This window comes from Miniopterus natalensis, chromosome X (genome assembly GCF_054644295.1).
Source record: "Miniopterus natalensis isolate mMinNat1 chromosome X, mMinNat1.hap1, whole genome shotgun sequence".
NCBI lineage: Eukaryota > Metazoa > Chordata > Mammalia > Chiroptera > Miniopteridae > Miniopterus > Miniopterus natalensis.
Genome location: NC_142103.1, coordinates 91,168,665 through 91,191,730, shown reverse-complemented (window position 1 = coordinate 91,191,730; position 23,066 = coordinate 91,168,665). Strand labels below are relative to the sequence as shown.

Sequence of the window (23,066 nt, the reverse complement as noted above, 5' to 3'; positions counted from 1 at the left end):
TCTTTTTTCCCCAACAACTTTTTACTTATTTATTTATTTTAAATTTATCTTTATTGTTGAAAATATTACAGATGTCCCCTTTTTTCCCCATTGACCCCTTCAACCAGCACCCACTCCCCACCCCAGGCCTCCACCATACTACTGACTGTGTCCATGGGTTATGCATATAAGCATATAAATTCTTTGGTTAATCTCTCCCCATCCACCCATTTACCTCCACCTTCTCTCTGAGATTTGTCAGTCTGTTCCATGCTTCTATGTCACTGAATCTGTTTTGTTCATCAGATTATTATGTTCTTTAGATTCCACATATAAGTTTTCCAACCCTTATTGTGTAAGAGATACAAAGCCCTCCTTGCCCCAACCCTCCTGTGAAGTATAACACACCCTTCTTTGCAGATTTTTGTTGGTAAAGAAGCAAAAGCTTTTCCTCAATAATGCTCCTTAAAATGGATATTGTCTCTGGCCCCTTGAGAGCAGGTTGAGAAATTTATATTTTAAGATTAAACTTGAGAATGGAAAATTATTGACCAACATTTCTGCTCACTGAGATTCAAAGTTAGGGACAACTTCCTGGAGATCTGGGGACCTGTTGGAAAAAGACCTTAAATGTCCCAAAAGCACCCAAGAGTCTGAGCTAACACTTTGATTTAAAACAGCACATAAGGAGAACAGTTTTAAACTGGAATTCCAAGTTTGGGGCAGTCCTGCACCATTGGGTGGGATGTATATTAGCAACAACTTCAATAAATAAAAAAAGTTTGAAATTTCCAGTGACACTGGGTGGCAGTGAACAATAGCAAAAGTGGATTACTATCCAGTTTTTTATTCAACTGCTATTTGGAAGCATGTCAGTCCTTGGGGGATTTGTACTATGAATTCAAACCACCTTCAGAGCTCCCTGCGTGGCCCTGAGATTCTCTGTGCTACAAGAGGCACTTGGAGCGAGGTTTGGAAGGGAAGGGTGAAGTAGTAGCCCTGTTTGATTTATGCTCAGGAAGTAGGGGCAGGGGCACATGGGTCCTTTCTACCAGCTTCCCTTGGTGTGAGGCAGCAGCCGGGCCCACAGCTACAGCAGCTCCTCCTCAGGTCTCCCCCTCATCTTCAGCAGCCCCCTGAAAAAGGGACCCCAATTCTGCCCAGCGCTCCCATCACCAAGGTTGGAGGTTTGGAGGCAGTGAAAGATCAGCGTGGGCTCCAGACTGTCCTTGCAGGTCCCAACTATTCCTTCTGGATTCCAGTCTATCTGCTTCCCCCACTTCACAGCCATCTCTCCTTCCTGAACGCTTTGCAGACCTCAGGCTCCAGCACCTGAAGCAAAGACAGAAGCCTCCTGAATACTGCTTAAGCAGATCCGGAAACCACATACCATCAGGTCTCTATTATAGGTCACTTCTTTTTTAAAAAATATGTATTTACTTCAGAGAGAGGAGGGGCGAGGGAGGGAGAGATAGAAACATCAGTGATGGGAGATTCATTGATCGGCTGCCTCCTGCATGCCCCCTGCTGGGGATCGAGCCCACAACCCAGGCATGTGTCCTGACCGGGAATCAAAATGTGATATCCTGGATCATAGGTTGATGCTTAACCGCTGAGCCACTCCAGCCTGGCTATAAGTCACCTTTGATACGTATATCACCTCCAGTATTTCTGTTGCTCTGTTTGAACCCTGAAGGAGGCAACCATCTACACCTGCTTTGGATTGACTAAGTCACCAGACTGGTTAGACAATTTGCTCTTTGGAAGAGTAAATTCCTCTAAAGAGAGACTTTGGACTTGATTAATGTAGATAGATAGATAGATGAATAGATATGGAGATAGATGGGGAGAGAGAAAGAGACAATAGGGAGTCAAATAACTAATTTGAAAAGTAAAGTAACGATAATAGGTGAAAACAAAGCTGGTAGCATAGGTCCAGGAAAATGGAAGTCATGTTACCCGTTTAATTTTTGTAAATGTTGGTCTGCTAGTACATGGAAGAGGGCAAGAAATATCACAACTAGCTTTCCGTAAGATGGTGGGCTAACAATTCTATCACATAAGCAGGCAAAGTTTCACTTTTAAATTTGATTTTTCAACAATTAGTTTCATTCCACAATGAAATATCTATGGGCCAGTTCTGTGTAGGTCCTGGTGGCCTTTATGCAATATAATTGTCTCCTAATTATGCACAGATTTTAATGGCATAAAGCTGTGACAGATGCCAAACTATACTTTTAAAAAGACATCTTATGGCAGCCATTCATTAAAAGGACAGGTGTGGAAAAGACCACAGATGGGAAAAAAAAACAAAAAACAAAACATGTAAAGGAGCCTAATTGCTAAATGGCAGGCCAAAAAATTTGTAGTGAGTTCTATTAGTCCAACAGCTACTTTCAGCAGTGTTCCTTCTACCAGGTAAGCCAAAAGCATAATGCAAGAAATTTACCATAGACTGAACCTCAGCCAACCTGTGATCAACATCTATGAACTTTACTACCTTAATTTGCCTTGACTTCAGTCTCTTGGATAGTAAAATGAGAGATTTAGATTTTTAGATTTTTGTTCTCAGAGCCTTATGGAGCACTTGACACATCAATGGACAATGAGTTCAGAGATGGGTGTATGACAAGGAACCTATTACACTGGTATCACGCTGTATTCTAGAAAGAACTGGGGAGTATTGGATTTTTCATTGGGAGAGGGTTGGTAAGTTTCCTATCCTGTTGTTTTATTCAAAGTACAATGTTTTGTTTTGTCCCCCCCCCCCCACTAACTTTGGCAGCCTGTTTATCTCTAACCCCATTATATGAGCAAACATCTATGGAAATCAGATGCACATATGCTAGCAAGTATATTCAAGTGTAATGTCTCAATAATTCTTTATAAAAACCATATTAAAGTGGAGGGCAGGAAACTGAAGTCCAGAGAAGGTAACTTTCCAAATTCATCGAGCTAGGAAGGTATAAATTAGAGGGTAAAATAGAATTTGCAACCAAATTTACCCACCAAATTCCTGCACATGGCATAATTGCTTGGGTGATGGTAATTTGGCCTAGATGGCATTAGAAATTGGGACCCCACGTCTCGAGATTCCTTCATGATATTTTTTCAGTTTTAAATATTCTTTATTTGATATTATACATAAACCACACTGAAATCATACATTTAAAAGTCTCCTTTCACCTATTCAGGTGGCTGTAGTCTCACTTTGGATTCTCTCAGCTGTATGGCAGACATGTTAGCAACTCAAGTCCCCTGAAACGGAATTGTACTCCTCTGAGAACAAACAAAACAGCAACAATGAACCAGTAAAGAAAACCAAAACAAAAATTAAATGACAAAATATGAAAACCACAATCTGGAGTAGGGCCAGTACGTCTAGCTTCAGCTACACATTGGTTTGGAGGACATTGGCTGAAAAGGTTTTTGCTTCTGAAGGGACCACAATTGTGCCCCCCTGAAGCTGCTTTTTGGGATATTGATTTAAGCTGTTTATTAAGAAACAAGACTCAGAAAGAACCTGTGACCCTGCCCCCTTTCCTGCCCAAGAGATTCAGACAGAGAAACCTGCTCCAGGATGGAGAATGTAGGGTGTCCCCTTAGCCTGATTCACAGTGAGAATGGCCAACAAGAGGACTTCAGGCAGGTGCCTGTTAGCCAGACACCCCCTGGGCCACTGTTTCTGGGTGGCTCGCAAGGATCTGCCTGCCAGGTGTGTTCCCTCTTCCTCAGCTACCTGAAAATTGCCCATTCTCACTTTCCCACCTTTTTCCTTTGTCCAAAAATGTCGTATATACCCAATGCTGCCTCATTGTCTTTAGAATTTTCATGGAATATTTGTGCCTATGTGAATTCCCCATGCTCATGCATTAAACTTTGGTTTCTCCTGTTTTTCTGTTACTCTTAGTTTGGTTATTAGCCCAGCCTAGAAAAATTTAGAAGGTGGGAGGTAAGGTATTAAAGTTGCCCCCCTCCCACAAAAGCATTCCCAATTAACATTAAAAACAAACAAGGATGTGCCGTAAAACCACCACCTTTCAAAACAAAGTTGTTCAGGAGAGCCCAGCAAATGCAGGAAGTAACGGAGAAATAAGAAGTATAACTCGTGCAAAATACATTAAAGTGTAACTGATTGTTAATGATATGCTAGGATATATAGACAGTCTGAGAGCATCTCATTAATAAATAAGAACTAATGTGAGAATTGAGCAAACTGACTATTTACAAAAAGCTCATCTATGATTACTGCACTAAAATTTAAGAACAGTAAATTACTGGGTTTGCTCTAATATAGCATTTGCCATAAGGTGGCTTCTGATTTCAGTGGACAATTTTAGCCTTTAATGTCGATCCCATTAGATCCTAATCAGTACTTTAAAACATGCCTGTGCTCATTTAGAAATTAAAGGAACTGTTTTGCTGATTTGTTTTCTTTATACACTATTCGGGACCATATTGGAATATTCATTTTCTCATGTCGAGGCATCTGATACTCATTGCAGAGGCTTCTCAGGTTTTAGAAACTTGGTGTCTGAAAGAGCCTGAGAGTATGCCTCTCGTCTCTGGTACTCTGCAGAATGCTTCTTCCCTGACAACTCTAGGATGGGCCTAGATTTGTACTGTACTGAAGTTGTGAGTATTCTCCATGTATATGCATAGGTATATTCAAAAATTTTCAACAGAAAATTTTTCTTTTAATCTTCACCCAAGGATATTTTTTTTATTGATTTTAGAGAGGAAAGGGGAGAGAGAGGGAGAGAGAAACATCAATGTGAGAGAGAAACATCGATCAATTGCGTCCTGTATGCTTCCACAATCTAGGGTTGTGCCCTGACTGGGAATCAAACCTGCAACCTTTTGGTGTACAGGATGGTGCTCCAACCAACTGAGCCACCCAGCCAGGGCAGCAGAAAAATGTATGAGCATTTTGGTGGGAAGTGTAAATTCCAGATTGGACCTTAAATGAAGCTGACCTGACTTGCACAGAAATCATGGAGGTAGCGATGGTGCCTGTTATCTAGTTCACAGGGAAACACCTCCTTTTTGTCTCCAAATAAGCGACGTTCTGCCACAGATCTTTATTATCCATTTCCATGCTACATCTGGGTTTCAAATAAGATGTCATTAATGTGATGGCCAAGGCAAATTTCTTTAGTTACAATTTTCTTTGACAAGTCAAGGTTCCTTGAAAAAATTGTATCTCCCTAGGAAGTTTATTTTCTTTCTGAGAAAATTAGGTTCAATTATCTTCTCTTTTCAAATCTACAAAATTCCCTCCCCCAGAAGTCTAAACTGATGGCTTTACCTTGTATTTTATAGGCCAGAATGTCAAAGCAATAACCACAGGCTCCCCACACCTATCTTCGTGTCACCAAACCTGTGAATTTTCTTTACTGAATTCATACATCTGTTCTGATCCGATGAAAAAGCATTCTTCCACTGGTTTCTAGAGCACACCTCCTCAAGGGCTTGAATCCTGGTCTTTTCCTCAATTTCCTACATCATTTATTTCTTTCTCACACCTAGATGCTTACTGTCAATGAAATTTTTTCTAATACCCTTTATCTTAAAAATAAAGTATAACAATGACCCTTTAATTCTACATCTCATTCCAGTGGTCACTCCTCCTTTCTTTTCCTCTTTATAGCCAAACTTCTGAAAAGACTTGCCTACATTCACTATTTCACTTTCTCTCCTCCTAAAAACCCTTCAACCAATGAAAATCCAGCTCCACTCCAAGACCTCTGCTCTAAAGATGTCCATAAAATTTAACTGACTGCCGAGAAACGTATCCTGTTAAATGATCAGTGCCTTAAAGAAAGCAGCTATGCAGGAATATTTTGTACCCTGCCTAAGTACTAAGAACTTTACAATTTAGTTTGGTGAAATGTGTCCCTTTAAGAAATTTTTTTCTTTTAAGAATTTACTAAATGTTGTCTTTTAAAATTTCATCTTTATTTCAGTTTACACTTTTATTGAACTTTTATTTGAAGCAACTTACCAAAAACACATCATTGAGCAAAATAGTGAGAGAAATGATGAAAGAAAGAACATTTTGAAAAGGTCACAAATAATGAAAGTTACTCAGCATGAATCACAAAACAATCAGAGACTTCAAAAACTGAAGGAACTAAATTCTTTCTACTGACATGATAAACATTACCAGAATTATTATGCCTACTAAAGGCAGAGATTATTCCACGCGTTTTTTTTTTTTTGAAACAATGCATTTTTTATGATTTGAAATAATTTTAGATTTGTAGATAAGTTCCAAAGATAATACAGAGAGTTCCCACATAACCCTTATTCAATTTTCCCTAATGTTAAGATCTTACTTTACACTGATATGTTTGTTAAAATAAGAACCAATATTGGTTCATTACTATTAACTAAACTGCAGACTTTATTCAGATTTTACCACTTTGTCCACCAACCTCCTTTTTCTGCTGCAGGATTCTATCCAGGATACTACATTGCATTTAGTCACTGTGTCTCCTTAGACTCTTCTGGCTTTTGGTATTTTCTCAGCCTTTCCTTGTTTCCTATGACCTTGAAAGTTTAGAAGAGTTCTGGCCAGGTATTTTGTAGAATGTTCCTCAACTGGGGTATCTAAGGATTCTGGCTTGGGAAATAGAGCTCAGAGGGAGTCCATCTGGATTCCTGTGCTGAATCATTCCCCCAAATGGCAGAGGACATCTTTCTCCAGTAGACATTTACCATCCAAGCAGCTTTTGCCTGGGAAGGAAGCAATGGCCTCACCCTGTTGGAAAACCTTTCTCCCCACCTTGTGGATTTAGGCCTTGCTGTCGTCTACAATCTGAGGCTCATTAAGAGACTCAGAACAACAATCAGCCTGCAGGCAAACTCGGATCACTGGGTGCTTGGAGTCTTTGCCAGACTTGCTTCTGGACCTGGGGCTTGGAAAAGCAGACCTTGGTGCACATCTTGGTCTTTTCCAAACCCACCCAGCCCTAGCAGTGGGAGTCACAAGCTGTGGATAGTTGATAGCTCCAAACAGCACACTCAAGGAAGGCCAGTCACAAACAGCGTCTGACATTGGCCTGCACCAGAGACCATCCAAAAGCCTGGGAGTCCTAGCAGATCTACCTAATACATAGAAACAAATTAACGAGAGAAAATAAAAGTTTAATACATGTACATGAGGAATTCACATAGGTGTGAAAATTACCAAGACAGTGAGGCAACATTGGGCATCTAAAACACTTTTGAACAAAGGGGAAAGGGGAAGATGGAACTGGGTATTACATTTCAGAAGTTAGAATGGGTGATTTTCAGGTTGCTGAGGAAGAAGGGAACACACATGGCAGGAAAATCCTTGCTAGGCCACTCAGAAACAGTGGGACACAGTGGGTGTCTAGCTAACAAGCACCTTGCCTGAAACCCTCTTGTTTACCATACTTAATTCAAATCAGGCTAAGAAGACATCCTAAACTCTCCATCCTAAAACAGGTTTCTCTGTCTGAATCTCTTTGGCAGGAGAGGGGTTAGGATCAAAGGTTCTTTCTGAGTTTTTTGTTTCTTAATAAACAGCTTAAAATCAATATCTCAAAAAGCAGCTTCAGAGTGGCAGAATTTTGTTCCCTTCAGTCTTGCCTTTAAAACTTCGTTATTTAAAGTTTCACATTCTGGAAGCTAAGTTGTTAGATCGCTTCATGTTTCATTGATTCAATCATTCAATCCTGAGAATAAGTCAGTTTAGTTAAACTGTTGAGCTCAATTGTTGAGTTTCTTTTGCTGGAATGAAGGCAGGCAGTGACTACTTGATAGATGCTCCTGGTCTGCAGTTGAATGTCTCTGGTGATGTCATCAGGTGCTCAGGAAAATTCTTCAGGACTTACACAGCATCAGTCAGTCACTGAGATTATTTAAGCGTGAGCTGTAGTGATGATTTCTCAAGCTCACCTCATATCATTTAACAGCAGTTTGCAACTGCAAGGATCAGGGGAATAAAAGTTTTAGTTCTCAATAATTCCAAGTCGAAGAACTGGAGAAAAAGGAAACATTAGTTTGAAGGGTTACAAACAAATACTTGAGAAAACTAGAAAAATTCAGGATCCAGTCACATTTATAGGTGAAAAATAAAACTTGAAAGAATTAACTGAACTAGACTCTAATATCTACAACTGTATAATATAGATTCTATGGAAACAAAATTTCTCTCCTTAAAACAGCCCTAATTTTTCTCAAGGACAGTCAAATTAAGACTATTTACTGCATAAGTCTACCTGTAATAGATTGGCTTGACCATTCCCATAAATGCAAGAATAGCAATTGATCATATAAGCTTCTTAAATCTGCTTTGCTGGAATCTCATAAGGAATCTCCAGATTGAACTTTAATTAGCCTCTCAGGGCAAAGAGGCCAAGCCACATAGTTGCCAGACTTTGCCTGCAATGCCTATAGTATAGATTTGGGGGAATTCCTCAGGTTTGAGGTCCCCAAAAATGTCTTCGGGTGCTTTCTTTGCCATGTTCCAGGAAAGTAACCTTCATTTCTTACCTGGAAAGACTACTGAGAACCAGGTAACTAAGGTACCAATAGTTTTTCCAAGGGGCTTTTATTGGCTTCCAAAGTCAATGTTAATTTCTAAAAGCTTTTTGGTGACATCCAGAGTCTATGCACGTCTCTCTCAAACATGACATTCCAGTCAAAGTCTTGGTTAATAAAACCAGTTTCCAACTGTGTCCTGATAAAGAATAGATTCTTATTGATTTCATGCAAACAACCATATTGCCATGACAATAATAATACTCAATAAGTGAGTCCAAATTCTGGAGGAATCAGGTAGGGAGAAGATATAAATGCTTCAATATTGCTTGCAAAGGTATAATTTACCAAACTGCTCTAAGAAAAACAAGTTTACTTATATCTGGAAAACAAAGAAATATATAAAAATCAGACAAAATGTTAAAAATATTATTCTCAATTCATTCAGTCCCATATAAACAATTCTTGTTTATTTTGATTATTTGCCAGTATTTCCATAAATCCAATGATTTCTTAGAGTTCTATCAATCCGCATCCAGTTCAAAGTTATGATCTGAATATTTATTCTCAGAAACCTGTAATTTAGAATAAGTCAGAGTCCTTTCTGTGGATCTTTAAGGTGAAACATATTTGCAAATCATTGAAGTAAAACAATGACTATAAGGACAAAATTTTAAATGATATGGTTATAGATCTGATTATAATGCAATTAACAAAACATTTTGCTTTTCTAAAACATCTAACATTCCAAGATAACAATTAGAACTACAATGTAAATATATCAAAACTTTGTAAACTCTTGGAGATTTTTTTAATAAATATATTTTTATTGATTTCAGAGAGAAGGAGAGCGAGGGAGAGAGAGATAGAAACATCAATGATGAGACAGAGACATTGGTCAACTGCCCTGTGCACAACTCCCCTGGAGATCGAGCCTGCTACCTGGGGATGTGTCCTGACGGGGAATTAGACAGGGATCTCCTGGATCATAGGTCGATGCCCAACCACTGAGCAACACCAGCCGGGCAACTCTTGGAGATTTTTATACATTCTCTGGAACATCTACTTTAATGATAAAAATATATGTATACAAATAGAACACAATTATCATTTCTTTATTTGACAAAACTTTCAGTGTAACTTCAGGATATAAAACAGTCTTAATTAGCTTAAAATTTTTCTTTTATTTGAAGAGAGAGAGAACAAAATCTTTGAGGTATTCCAGGTGTCCCTTGGTATAACGCAAAGCCATTTCCAGGATAAGAAAAGTGTCCTTCTGTTCCCATAGTCAGCTGGATACTAAGGAGGGAAAGAAAACAAAGGGAATGGGACACTGAGCCTGTTTGCTTCTCCAGGAAGCTATGGCTTCCCAGTCCCCTGAGGGAGCCACCAGTCCATTCCCCACAGATCACCAGGGGAAGGGGTAGGACAAAGGGAAAGGTAAACACATGGGCAATAAAGTGAAAATGGCCCAGGAGTGAGTGTTGGGCTATAGAGGACTGTCGGTCTAAGCCGGGAAAAGGATAATTGCCTAGAGGGTGGACCCCATCAGAAGCCCAAGAAAGTCTGGGAAGCCGATTAGTTACTTTGAATATGCTTCTGGTTCCTCCCAAGCTTGAGAATACATAATTCCAGGTGGACAAAGTAGCTCTCTCTCTCTCACTTGGTGACCCACACTCACCCTCGTGTTCACAAATTCTCTCTCTATAGCCATGTGGCCTTAGCAGCCACCTTGCCAATGACCTCGCAGATTAAAACGCAGGCTCCAGGCAGGAGCTTGGATACTGCAGCACAGCAATGGATTGCATCTGGGAACACAAGCTGGGCTTGCCAAGTGTTGGACTGAACTAAGCTTTAACATGGCACAGGGTCTCTGGACAGTGACTCTATTTCTGGGCCTGATTTTCCATGGTGAGACTGACAGAGATGGAACATTGGAGGGGCAGCTTTGGGTTTTGCATCACAAATAAATATTACCATCAGACCTCATATCCCCTGGTGAGTCTCCAGAAATGCTTTTCCTTCTGACACCACAAGAACCCCACATCCACTGGCAACACTTCCAAAATTTAAACCCAGTGAAGGCTGTCAAACATGCTTCACCAAAAGGTCATATATCTTTATAAAACAATATTAAATTATTCAAGTACCCAAAGTGACAATCAAAGTACTAAACAAATATGAGTTAGCAAAACTTTAGTTCTTAGGACTGAGAGGATTATTTTCTTAAGTAATCAAGGAATTGATTAAGACAATATGACACAGAAGTATTTAATAAAACATAGAAACTTTCCTATCTAGGTAGGAAAATTTTTATATTTGGAGAACAATGATACAGAAGAAAAACTTTGACCCTTTAAAAGAACCAAACTCTGGTTTTGCATCAGCTTACATTTGATATTTAAATTCACTTAATTAATTTTTTCCAATTTTATTTAGATTAACCATATATAAAATTTCCTCTCAAGATTTCTCTTTATAAACCTACAACTGTTTTCATCCCTTATAGTTTTCCTCTCTTAAATTATTCAAAAATCACCAACTTTAGAACAATCCACTTTCTTTTAATTTCTTCAAAAGCTTATCTCCATACCTTATACCTTCCAGTTCCAAAAAACATAATTTCTTTCCAACTTAATTAGAATTCTAACTTTTACAAACCTTAATTTCTAGTGACAACTAAAAAGTAAACAATCAGCATTCTTTAGGTTGGCAAATTTGTGAATAAATTTTATAACTTCTAGAAACAGGCTTTTATTGGCATGTATGTTCACAATTTTATACACATATTTAAAAAATAAAAGACATTCATTAACAAATCCAAATTTATTTTCTAGCTACTCTATAGTAAGAAGCCAAAAGTAAATAAACTTAGATCATTTAAATTAATAAAACTCTAAAGTTTCACGTTACCAACAGACTTTAGAAAACCATGTTTAGGCATATATATAACATATAATTATTACTGAAAAGTTTTATTAAACACCCCCTTTTTTTTTTTTAACTTATAACTCTTTATTAAGTCTTAGTAACACTATGAGATTTCAAAGTCAATTATTATCCCAACCATTTTCTGGACAAATTTTGTAACAGAGACAATGTGAACTTATTTTGGCAAATGCTGGTAAAACAAACATATACAATTCATGTTAATGACTCTAAAAGACATCAACAAAACTTAAACTTAGTTTGATATCAAATATTTTCCTAGATCACATGATCCTGAAAAATACCTTGGATAGTTTCAATTTCTTAACTTATATAAATATTTAATTCCTTTAAGCAAATAAAATAATATAAACTACTAGTAATACCATCTAGAGGCAGAACACACCATTCTATACACATATAAACAGACAAACACAGATCTCACAAACAGATCAAAACATAAACAGAATCATTAGTAATTATAGAGAAGGCACAAGATTTTTCATTTTCCCTTGACAACTTTTAAGGATCAGGAGAGGTGTCAGGAAGGAGTCTGATGGGTGACTTTAACCACCTTAAAAGTTTTTAAAACTGCCAGTTTTTTCCTTCAGTTAACTGAGTCTCACACTGTAGTGGACCGAGTTTATGTTTCAGATCACCTGGCAGGAAAACCTCTTGAGACTTTCAAAATATTCCTATCAGACTGAAAAATCAGCTTCCAATTTTGACAAATTTTTGATCAGTTAGTAAATCCTTTAAAACCTTTTCAAATATAATGATTCTCATAAATCTTATATCTCAATAACCTTTTAAAATTTACACCTTGTTAGGAAATCTATTCCTTTCCCCTTCTGCCTTTTCTTAAGATTCTCTTGTTAATTAACCCAATTAACATATGTAAGACCCCAAAAAGCGAAATCACAAAATTAAAAGTCTTAAGATTAACTGTGGTTCTGGGTATCTTTTTTTTTTTTTTTTTTTAAGTGCAGGGCTATTATACTTCCAGTGTTCTAATTTTTTACAGCATCTGCAAATACCTGAAGGTAAACAGGAAGGCGTCTGAGTGGACTTTGATTTCTGTTGTAACTTCTGTCCTTCCATCTTATTAAGGATGTCTTAACGGCCAGTTATTATATGAACATGAGAGCTCTCTAAAGTTTTTACTTTTAGAAATTTTATTCAAAGCACCCACTGTCTGGCCAGTGATGGTAGGATTTTGTAGCAACTTAACCAAGGAAGCAAAAAGGCTTCCACAGAAAGAATGCAAAAGATTCAGCCCTCATAGACCCAAAAGTTCACTTCCAAAGAAATCAGAGAAAGCACAGACCTTCCTCACACAGAGGGCTAGGATGGTGTGGGTGCACACAGTGTCTCTCCTCTACCATAAAATGTGAGGGGACTCCAGTCACAAACGTGCTAACTGGCACCAGGCAGGCATTAATGTAATGGGATTTGTTCAGCAGTAACAAATAAGGAAGGTTTAGATGACAAAGGTCCCTTATATGCTGGGGACCCTTATGACAAACTCCCCTGAGAGCTGGCACAGCTGGACAAAGAGACACTTAAAACCCCAGTCTATTCCACTGGCCACCAGGTGCACCCTGGTAAGTGCACCTTCCAGAAGGTGGAGACCAGCGTAAATATTTTCACTGGTCACAAGCCAAGCACTTGGAACATAGAACAAGATGAAAGGAACAACCTCATCTGTTTTTTTGTTTTGTTTTGTTTTATTAATTTTAAAAAATTTATTTGGGTGACATTGGTTAATAAAGTTATATAGGTTTCTGGTGTGCAATCCTATAACACATCATCTGTACACTGTATTGTGTGTTCACCGCCCCAAGTCCAGTCTCCTTCCATCACCATTTATCCCCCTTTACCGTCTTCTACCTGCCCACCCTCCTTGCCTCTGGTAATCACCACATTACTGTCTGTGTCTATGAGCTGATTTTCCTTTGCTTAATCCCTTCACCCGTTTAACCCAGCCCCCCAGCTCCCTCCCCACTGACAGCTGTAGATGTGTGAGGCAGCACTGGGTATATAAGACATTTTTGGACAAAGGAAAAAGGTGGGAAAGTGAGAATGGGCGATTTTCAGGTAGCTGAGGAAGAGGGAACACACCTGGCAGGCAGATCCTTGCGAGCCACCCCGAAACAGCGGGCCAGGGGGTGTCTGGCTAACAGGCACCTGCCTGAAGCCCTCCTGTTGGCCATTCTCACTGCGAATCAGGCTAAGGGGACACCCTACATTCTCCATCCTGGAGCAGGTTTCTCTGTCTGAATCTCTTGGGCAGGAAAGGGGGCAGAGTCAAAGGTTCCTTTTGAGTCTTGTTTCTTAATAAACAGCTTAAATCAATATCCCAAAAAAGCAGTTTCAGGGGGGCACAATTGTGGTCCCTTCAGAAGCAAAAACCTTTTCAGCCAATGTCCTCCAAACCAATGTGTAGCTGAAGCTAGACGTACTGGCCCTACTCCAGATTGTGGTTTTCATATTTTGTCATTTAATTTTTGTTTTGGTTTTCTTTACTGGTTCATTGTTGCTGTTTTGTTTGTTCTCAGAGGAGTACAATTCCGTTTCAGGGGACTTGAGTTGCTAACATGTCTGCCATACAGCTGAGAGAATCCAAAGTGAGACTACAGCCACCTGAATAGGTGAAGGGAGACTTTTAAATGTATGATTTCAGTGTGGTTTATGTATAATATCAAATAAAGAATATTTAAAACTGAAAAAATATCATGAAGGAATCTCGAGACGTGGGGTCCCAATTTCTAAAGCCACCTAGGCCAAATTACTATCACCCAAGCAATTATGCCATGTCCCGGGGTTTGGTGGGTGAATTTGGTTGCAAATTCTATTTTACCCTCTAATTTATACCTTCCTAGCTCGATGAATTTGGAAAGTTACCTTCTCTGGACTTCAGTTTGCTGCCCTCCATTTTAATATGGTTTTTATGAAGAATTACTGAGATGTTAAACTTGAATATACTTGCTAGCATATGTGCATCTGATTTCCATAGATGTTTGCTCATATAATGGGGTTAGAGACAAATAGGCTGCCAAAGTTAGGGGGGAAAAACAAAACAAAACATTGTACTTTGAATAAAACAATAGGATAGGAAACCTCCCAACCCTCTCTTACTGAAAACACCCAAAACCTCCTAGTTCTCCATGGAACACAGTGTGAGACCAGTTATTAAGGCCCTGGTCCTACGCCCATCTCTGAACTCATTGTCCATTGAAGAAATGTGTCCCAAGTGCTCCATGAGCCTCTGCGAACAGAATGTAAAAATCTAAAGCTCTCATTTTACAATTGAAGGGACTGAAGTCCAGGTAAATTAAGGTAGTAAAGTTCAAAGGTGGTGATCACAAGGTGCTGAAGATCTCTTCTATTGTAAATTTCTTGCATTATGCTTTCGGCTCACATGGTAGGAGCACTGCTGAAGGTCACTGTTGGACTAACAGAACTCGCTAAAAGTTTTTGGCTTGCCGTTTAGCAATTAGGCTCCTTTATATATTTTTTTCCATCTGTAGTCTTTTCCACACCTGTCCTTTTAATGAATGGCTGCCATAAGATGTCTTTTGAAAGGTATAGTTTCGCATCTGTCATAGCTTTATGCCTTTAAATTCTGTGCATAATTAGGACACAATTATAATTTTGCATAAAGGCCACGAGGGCCTACAGAGAATTGTCTTGTAGAAATTCTATTGTGGAATGAAAATAATTGGTGTTGAAAAATTAAATTTAAAGGTGAAATTTTGCCTGCTTATGTGATAGAATTGTTAGCTTGGCCTGCCATCTCATGGAAAGTTGGTTGTGATATTTATTGCCCTCTTCTATATACTAAAAGACCAGTATTTACATAAATTAAACTGGTAACATTACTTTCATTTTCTGGGGTTTTGCTACCAGCTAGGTATTCACCTATAATCAACTTTTTCACATTAATTAATTGACTCCCTATTGTCTCTCTTCTCCTCTCTATCTACCTATCTATATATTTATCTATCTGACAATCGATGTTAATCAAATCCAATGTCTTTCTTTGGAGGAATTTACTCTTCCAAATGGCAAATTGTCTAAGCAATCTGGTCACTTAGTCAATACAAAGCATATGGGGGTAGTTCCCTCCTTCAGGGTTCAAACAGAGCAACAGAAACCTGGAGGTGATATACATATAAGAGGTGACCTGTAATAGGTACCTGATGGTATGTGGTTTCCGGATCTGCTTAAGCAGTATTCAGGAGGCTTCTGTCTTTCCTTCAGGTGCTGGAGCCTGAGGTCTGCAAAGCGTTCAGGAAGGAGAGATGGCTGTGAAGTGGGGGAAGCAGATAGACTGGAATCCAGAAGGAATAGTTGGGACCTGCAAGGACAGTCTGGAGCCCACGCTGATCTTTCACTGCCTCCAAACCTCCAACCTTGGTGATGGGAGCGCTGGGCAGAATTGGGGTCCCTTTTTCAGGGGGCTGCTGAAGATGAGGGGGAGACCTGAGGAGGAGCTGCTGTAGCTGTGGGCCCGGCTGCTGCCTCACACCAAGGGAAGCTGGTAGAAAGGACCCATGTGCCCCTGCCCCTACTTCCTGAGCATAAATCAAACAGGGCTACTACTTCACCCTTCCCTTCCAAACCTCGCTCCAAGTGCCTCTTGTAGCACAGAGAATCTCAGGGCCACGCAGGAAGCTCTGAAGGTGGTTTGAATTCACAGTACAAATCCCCCAAGGACTGACATGCTTCCAAATAGCAGTTGAATAAAAAACTGGGTAGTAATCCACTCTTGCCATTGTTCACTGCCACCCAGTGTCACTGGAAATTTCAAACCATTTTTTTTTTTATTTTATTTGAAGTTGTTGCTAGTATACATCCCACCCAATGGTGCAGGATTGCCCCAAACTTGGAATTCCAGTTTAAAACTGTTCTCTTTATGTGCCGTTTTAAACCAAAGTGTTAGTTCAGACTCTTGGGTGCTTTTGGGACATTTAGGGTTCTTTTCTAACAGCAGACCTTGGGAGGGGCTACCCCAAGGCCCCAGGCAGTTGTCCCTAACTTGAATCTCAGTGAGCAGAAATGTTGGTCAATAATTTTCCATTCTCAAGTTTAATCTCAAAATATAAATTTCTCAACTTGCATTCAAGGGGTCAGAGATAATACCCCATTTAAGGATCATTATCAAAGAAAAGCCTTTGTCAGGGCACAGGGTGTTTTATCACATCCTTCTTTACCAACAAGCATATGCAAAGAAGGGTGTGTTATACTTCACAAGGGGGTTGGGGCAAGGAGGGCCTTGTATCACTTACACTAATAAAACTTGGAAAACAAAAATGTTATTATTGAACTGTAATTGGACATTTACATTAAATAAGGCTTAGAACAAATTTTAAAAAAATACTGATTTCAGAGAGAGGAAGGGAATGGGAGAGAGAGAGATAGAAACATCAATGATGAGAGAGTCATTCATAGGCTGCAGCCCACAAACCGGGCATGTGCCCTGACCGGGAATCGAACCCCGATCGCCTGGATCCTAGGTCGACGCTCAACCGCTGAGCCACGCCTGGCCGGGCAAAACAAAATATTTTTAATGGCAACTTAACCTCATGAAAAGAGCCAGAGAATTTTAATGCATAGATGTCTAATGAGAATTTTCTTCCAATGATATCACACAGTTTCTGTTAGTATAAATAACTCTTTATTGCAACATGAAATTATTCTTAAAGTTAGTTCAAATATATATTTTCAAATATTAGAAATTATTATTCTTGGATAGTATCTTATAGTAGATGGTTGTCCCAAGAGAACTTCCTGGAAAGTAATCCTGTGGAAGTTATCAGACATTAAACAGCACAAGAATACAAAATTCAGAGTAAACAATATCATGTGATTAAAGTTAATCTTTACCAGCCCCTCTACTAAAATAAATCAATATTAACATATAGATTCAGATAATGGGGAAAACTGAAATTAAATCTAGGCAGATAAATTATGTTACTAGGAATTTATCTAACTACCTATTCTTCCATTTCATTTTCTCTCTATCTCTCTCCCCTTCTCTATCTGTGTGGGTGAGAAAGAGTGTGTGTGTGTTTGCACGAGTGTGTATGTATGTGGATATGCAGTTTTTACTAAATTTTTTTTTTTAACAATTTAGTAACCAATTTTTTTTGTTTTTAGATATATCTTTAATTGATTTCAGAGAGAGGAGGGGAGAGGGAGAGAGATGGGAACAGCAACGATGAGAGTCATTGATCGGCTGCAGCCCGCAACGTGGGCATGTACCTTGACCGGGAATCGAACCCCAATCACCTGGATCCCAGGTCGACGCTCAACTGCTGAGCCATGCCTGGCTGGGCTTTACTAAACTTTTAATGAATAAACACATTTCTAAATTTTTAGATCAATAGAACAACTTAATATACTGCTAAAGATTTAAAAAAGTGTTACTTTTCAGAGTGTCAGAAATGAGAATATATATTTAATAAAGCTATTATATTTTCTCCAGAATTAGGAAACTTTCGAACAAAGGAAAAGAATCATAAACATATTGCTCATACATTCACACAGAAATAAGGAGTAAAGAAACCAAGTGAGAGAAAACGAACGTGGGAGGAGGAATGAAAGATGGAAGGAAAGTACAGGAAAGAGATGAACAAAGGTTTCTTTTGAGTGCAACATAAAAGACAAGGGGCAAATCTAACAGTTAAACTGAATTTCAAACTTAAAGTCCAGCCTACTGAGGTGACATGTAGCTGGAGCAGGTACCAGGCATTCAGGATGGCAGGTTCTGCTGACGGTCTTGGGGTTCTTCCTCCTGGGATCCATCTGAATCACTGGAAGACTCATTCAACTCTTCATCCATGACTCCAACTCCAGAAGCTGCCCTTCGACGACCATAACGCGGATGACTGATGCTTGTGAAGTGATGCATGAGGAATGTAAGCATGTGACTGTCAAACCGGTTGGTGAGGCCCGAGCCCTCTCTCTCTCGATCCTGCTTGTTTTTCTTAATCACATTCTTTAACCCACAGAGCTCAGTGGTCGCTTTAGCTGTGGGGGCCCAGATCTTGGGGTCATGGTCTAGGCCACTGGTCGCCATCACAGGTAGGTAAGGATGGGGCTCAAGACAGTTTATGTTACCTGCCCTGTCCCCTTCCATGAACTGCACGATCTGACAAGATGATTTCTCCCAGAGGAAGATGTGGCCGCAATCACTACCGCTCACCACAAACTCACTTCTGGGGCCATAGAAATTGACACCTTTGACTGTGGCATTATTCCTGTGTCCCTTATATCTCTTCACATACTGGGCTCCGTCACACTGAGAGGAGTCGAAGAGGTAAATATCTTCATCGTTGTAACTGGCCAGGAGCTCTGTGCCATCATGGCTGTACACAAGGCAGGTGATGAACGCTTTGGCATCACAGTCCACCAGGTGATGGGGACAGAATTTCTTGAGTACCCCGCTATTCTCAGCCTCATTAATTTTCCTCTGGTCATAAACTCTTACAAACTGGTCTCTTCCACCCACAGCGAACTGGTAAGTGTTGGCAGGATTCACAAAGATGGAGTACAGTCCCACTTTCCTCTCGTTCTCTTTGGTGACCACCAATTTTGAAGCCGGGCGGTCTTGTCTGAGGTCGATGGCGAAGACGACCGCGTCTTCGCCCGAAGTCAGGAACTTAAACGGGGAGTCTGGCTCCAGGGCCAGCCTGTGGCAGGCGCCCCTATGCTGGGCCACACGCTTAGAAACCCTGCTGTGCGGCAGAGTAGGCAGCTGCGCTATGCGCACCTGCCCGTCGCGGGCACATGTGACCAGGGTGGAATCGCCACAGTTGGGAAGGAACTTGGCCTGAAACACGTTATTTCTGTGGCCGGAATTAAAGGCCATGACCGGCTGCTCGCGCACCCAATCCCACACTATCACTGTGAGGTCGTCGCTGCTGCTGGCCAGCCGGGTGCCACGCTGGTTAAAGTGGACACTATTGACACAGCCGCTGTGGCCTTCGAGCCCGTACTGCAGGCGCAGGCGCTGCACGAACACTCTCGCCCCGCAGGCCTCGTACACAAAGCGGGCGCTCGAGCCCAGCTGCCGGTCGCGAAGGGCAGTGAGGACGCGCCAGCGCGGCGGGGGCAGGGCACAGGTCTCCGAGGACACCCAGTCCTCCAGGGCCCGGTCCTCATCCGATAAGGGCTGGGGGGCGCGCGCTCCTCCCGCCGCCTCGTCCCCGTCCTCCTCGCGGTCGCAGTACTCGCCTGTGGCTTCGGAACTGTCTTCCGTGGTTTCAGAGACGATGCTTTCACCCTCCGTTTCCGTGTCCGTGTCCGTGTCCGTGTCGGGACGGTCCATGCTGTGAAGGAGCGGGCCGCTACCGTCCCCGGCACTGTCGCCGCCTCCGGGCCACCTCGGGCCCCCTCGAGACTGCGCGCTCCAAGGCAGACCCGGGGCTGCCTCCGCCCCGGCCTCGGCTTCCGGCTGCTGCTCTGGGCCACGCGTGGCGCTCGCGGGGCCAGACATCTCGGGTGTCGCGCGCTGCGGCCCGGCTGTGGCGGGAAAGTTCTAGAAGGCTGGCGAAGGGAGGCGGCGGCTGAGAGGAAGGTGGCCTAAGCGCTGGGCGCCATTTTGGGCAGGCCACGGTCCGGGCGAGCTGGCGGGCGGCGGCTATGGCAGCGGATAAGGATCAAAAGGCGCCCGCCCCCGGGTCTCGCGGTGTTTGGGGGCCGCTCAGCTCCCGAGCCCCGAGCCCCAGGCCCCGCCCCCCAGCTGTCTGACCCTCTCAGCCTCTGGCAGGCCCTGCTCCGAGGCTGAACGCTTTGCCCTCTGGGGACAGTCCCCCTGCAAACCTGGCGACAGAGCGGCTCCTCCTTAGCAAGAGCTCCTGCCCCAGGACTCGCAGGGACTGGCTGGGAGACAGCGTCCTGCTCCGACACGAGGGAGCAGATGCGGTGACGTGGCCCAGGCCCGCAGAGGACTGAGCTCCGAAGCGCAGGCGGCCTCGGCCCCGTCACGCGGCTGCGGGAAACCCTGAGGCTCCGGTTGGCAGAAAAGCCAGAGGGGCGACGGGGACAGTGCACAGAGCCTCGCTGATCGCATCTGAGTTTGGACAGTGAGTATGTTCAGAAGGAGTGGTTGCCAATACTGGGTTAGCATGGCTGCTACTAAGGTGCTCACTCTCTGTGTGAAGCGCAAATTTGCCCGCGCGTCCCGTGTTTCTGTTTGTTATCGCTTCTGCTTTCAGGAGAAGTGCAGTTTCGTCCCACAGCGCAGTCAAGGCTGGCATCCCCGGGTCGGTTTCGAGGGGACCCTGGGCTGAGTGACCGCCTCACGGATTTGGAAGAAGCGCACTTTCTCTTCTTGTTCCACCGCCTCTCAGTTTCAGATTCTTAGGGGACAGACACCAACATACTGTCATGAGAAAGAAATTCTTCTCTGATGGTCTAAAGCTATCAAAATATTTTCAATAAACCCCCCAGTAGGTGAGAGGCTTGGGCGCTGGGACTGTCAGGAAAAGCGTGCTCTTCGGAGCCAGCTCATGGCGATTGCTGCGTTCACTTCGGAGCTTTTCCAAATGAATGATCGAGGGTGATGTCAGTAAATTTTCAAGGGCTACAGTAAACTGCTGACTAAGAACGCGGAAAACAAGGCTTCCCTCAGAGTAATTGCACGATCAATCCAGCGTTGATTAAACATAGAATTATAAAGTTTTCTAAAGAGGGAAGGGTTCCAAGTCTAATCGGAATGGAAAGGCCCGTGAAAGGGCATCCACAGTGATTTCCAAAGAATGGCGCAGCGGCCTGAAAACCACCTGAAAGCTTATCCAGAGTCAGGTGGATAAATAAATTAGCATACATTTCTATAATGGGATAATGCACACAAATCAGGCTTAGTGAATTAAAATTAAATACAGCAATAAGAGTGAATCATAACGCGAGGATGAGTAAAACCACAAATGAGAAAGGAGTAGTGGATGATTTCATTTTTATGCAGCCCTTTAGAGTTTTCCTATGCAATAAAGCTATTTGAAACAGCAAGGATATAGTTGACTAAAAGTTCAGGATAATTGTTAGGAGGATGTTAAAATCTAGAAGAGAGGAAACTTAGAAAACTCTTGGTAATATTTATAGCTTACTCTCGACATAGGTATGTTGTTATTCTTTCTGCTATTTATTCTTTGACAATATACTTTTGTATACCCCTTTCTGTGTATGACAGATTGCATGGTAGTTTTTTTTGTATGTGTGTGTGTTGTGTGTCAGATAATGTTCATTAACAAGGAATCTTGCTCTGCCATGGGCCAGAAAAACAAAACAAAAGAAAATCAAAAAAGTTACAAGACAACTAGAACAATAAACCCTATTATGCCCATCCTGACCTGATGCAGGGGAGGAATCCTTGTTAATTGGCTCTATAAACATTCCTAGTCCCCTTTCAAGGAACAGTGCCACTGTTAGAGGTTGGATCAGGTTATTTTAATGTGATGCTATTGTATTAGTTTGAGTCTTTTTCTAGGTGCTCACTCAGCAAACTATGAATTGGCTGTTCATTAAAGTTTGCATTTCATTTAGTTGATCCATTTGGTCTGTTTCCATTCCCATTTGTTCATTCATTCTTTCACCATAAATTTAGTTAGAGCTTCTAAAGACACACCATGTGCTGTTCTAGGTTCTGACAGTACACTGGTGAATCAGAGCGGTAATCCTGTCACTCATAGTGGGAAAAGGCAATAGACGAGTCAATACATAGATCATATGGGGCAGTGACCAATCGTATGGAGAGAAACAAAGCTGTGTAAGTAGATAGAGAATGGAGGTTGTTATTTTCGATAGTGCATTCAAAGAAAGTCTCATTTATGGGATGACATTTAAGCAGAGAGCTGAAAGAAAGGAGAAATGGAGCATACAAATATCTGGGATAAGAGTGCTCCCTATACAGTGACATTGAGTGCTAATGCTCTAAAACAGTGGCATAATATGAGTGTTCATGGCACTTTGGGGAAGCCCCTGTGACCGAAACAATGCAAGTAAGCATTACGGAGAGTCGGACAGTGGGCTTAGGAGAAGCAAAGGCCGGCTAAACACCGCCTTTTTGTCTGTCCATTATGAGGAATTTTAATTTTTATTCCATTCTGCGTGTAGTGGAAAGCCTTTAGGAGCTTGTGAGCAAGGGACTGGCATTATCAGGCTTCCTTTTTAGAAAGGTGACCCTGGCTGCTGTGTAGAGAATAGAATGGGGTAGGAAGAGAGAGCAGAAGTACTGAACTATTGCTCTAATCCAGGTGAGAAATTACCGTGGCTTAAGCAAGGGTGAGCATGGTACAGATGGTGGAAACTCATTAGGTTTGGAATATATTTTGAAAGTGGAAATAATAACATTTCCTCATACGCTGAACGTGAGTGTGAGGTGAATTAGTCAGCTCACTGGCAGGAAGCACCTATCACCTGGGCAGTTTGAAACAGTTTGTAAGTGGGACCTGGACAAGATGAGAGAAGGCTGTAGGGAAATCAGGAGGGAAAGGTCAGGCCCTCGGGGCTGTAAGGAACAGGAAGAGATTATGCTTCTGGGCCTAAAGGTGGGGAAGAAGGAGCAGTTATCAAAGAGCTGAGACAGAAAGGGCAGTGCGGAGAGTCTGACCTGACAGGAGCTATCCTGCGCCATCCCTCAG

At 41.7% G+C, this 23,066-nt stretch overlaps 1 pseudogene; it reads right to left on the bottom strand.

The window, feature by feature from the left end:
* Positions 1 to 18,175: 18,175 nt before the first annotated feature.
* Positions 18,176 to 19,921, bottom strand: LOC148090615 (DDB1- and CUL4-associated factor 8 pseudogene; annotated as a pseudogene).
* Between the last annotated feature and the right edge of the window lie 3,145 nt (positions 19,922 to 23,066).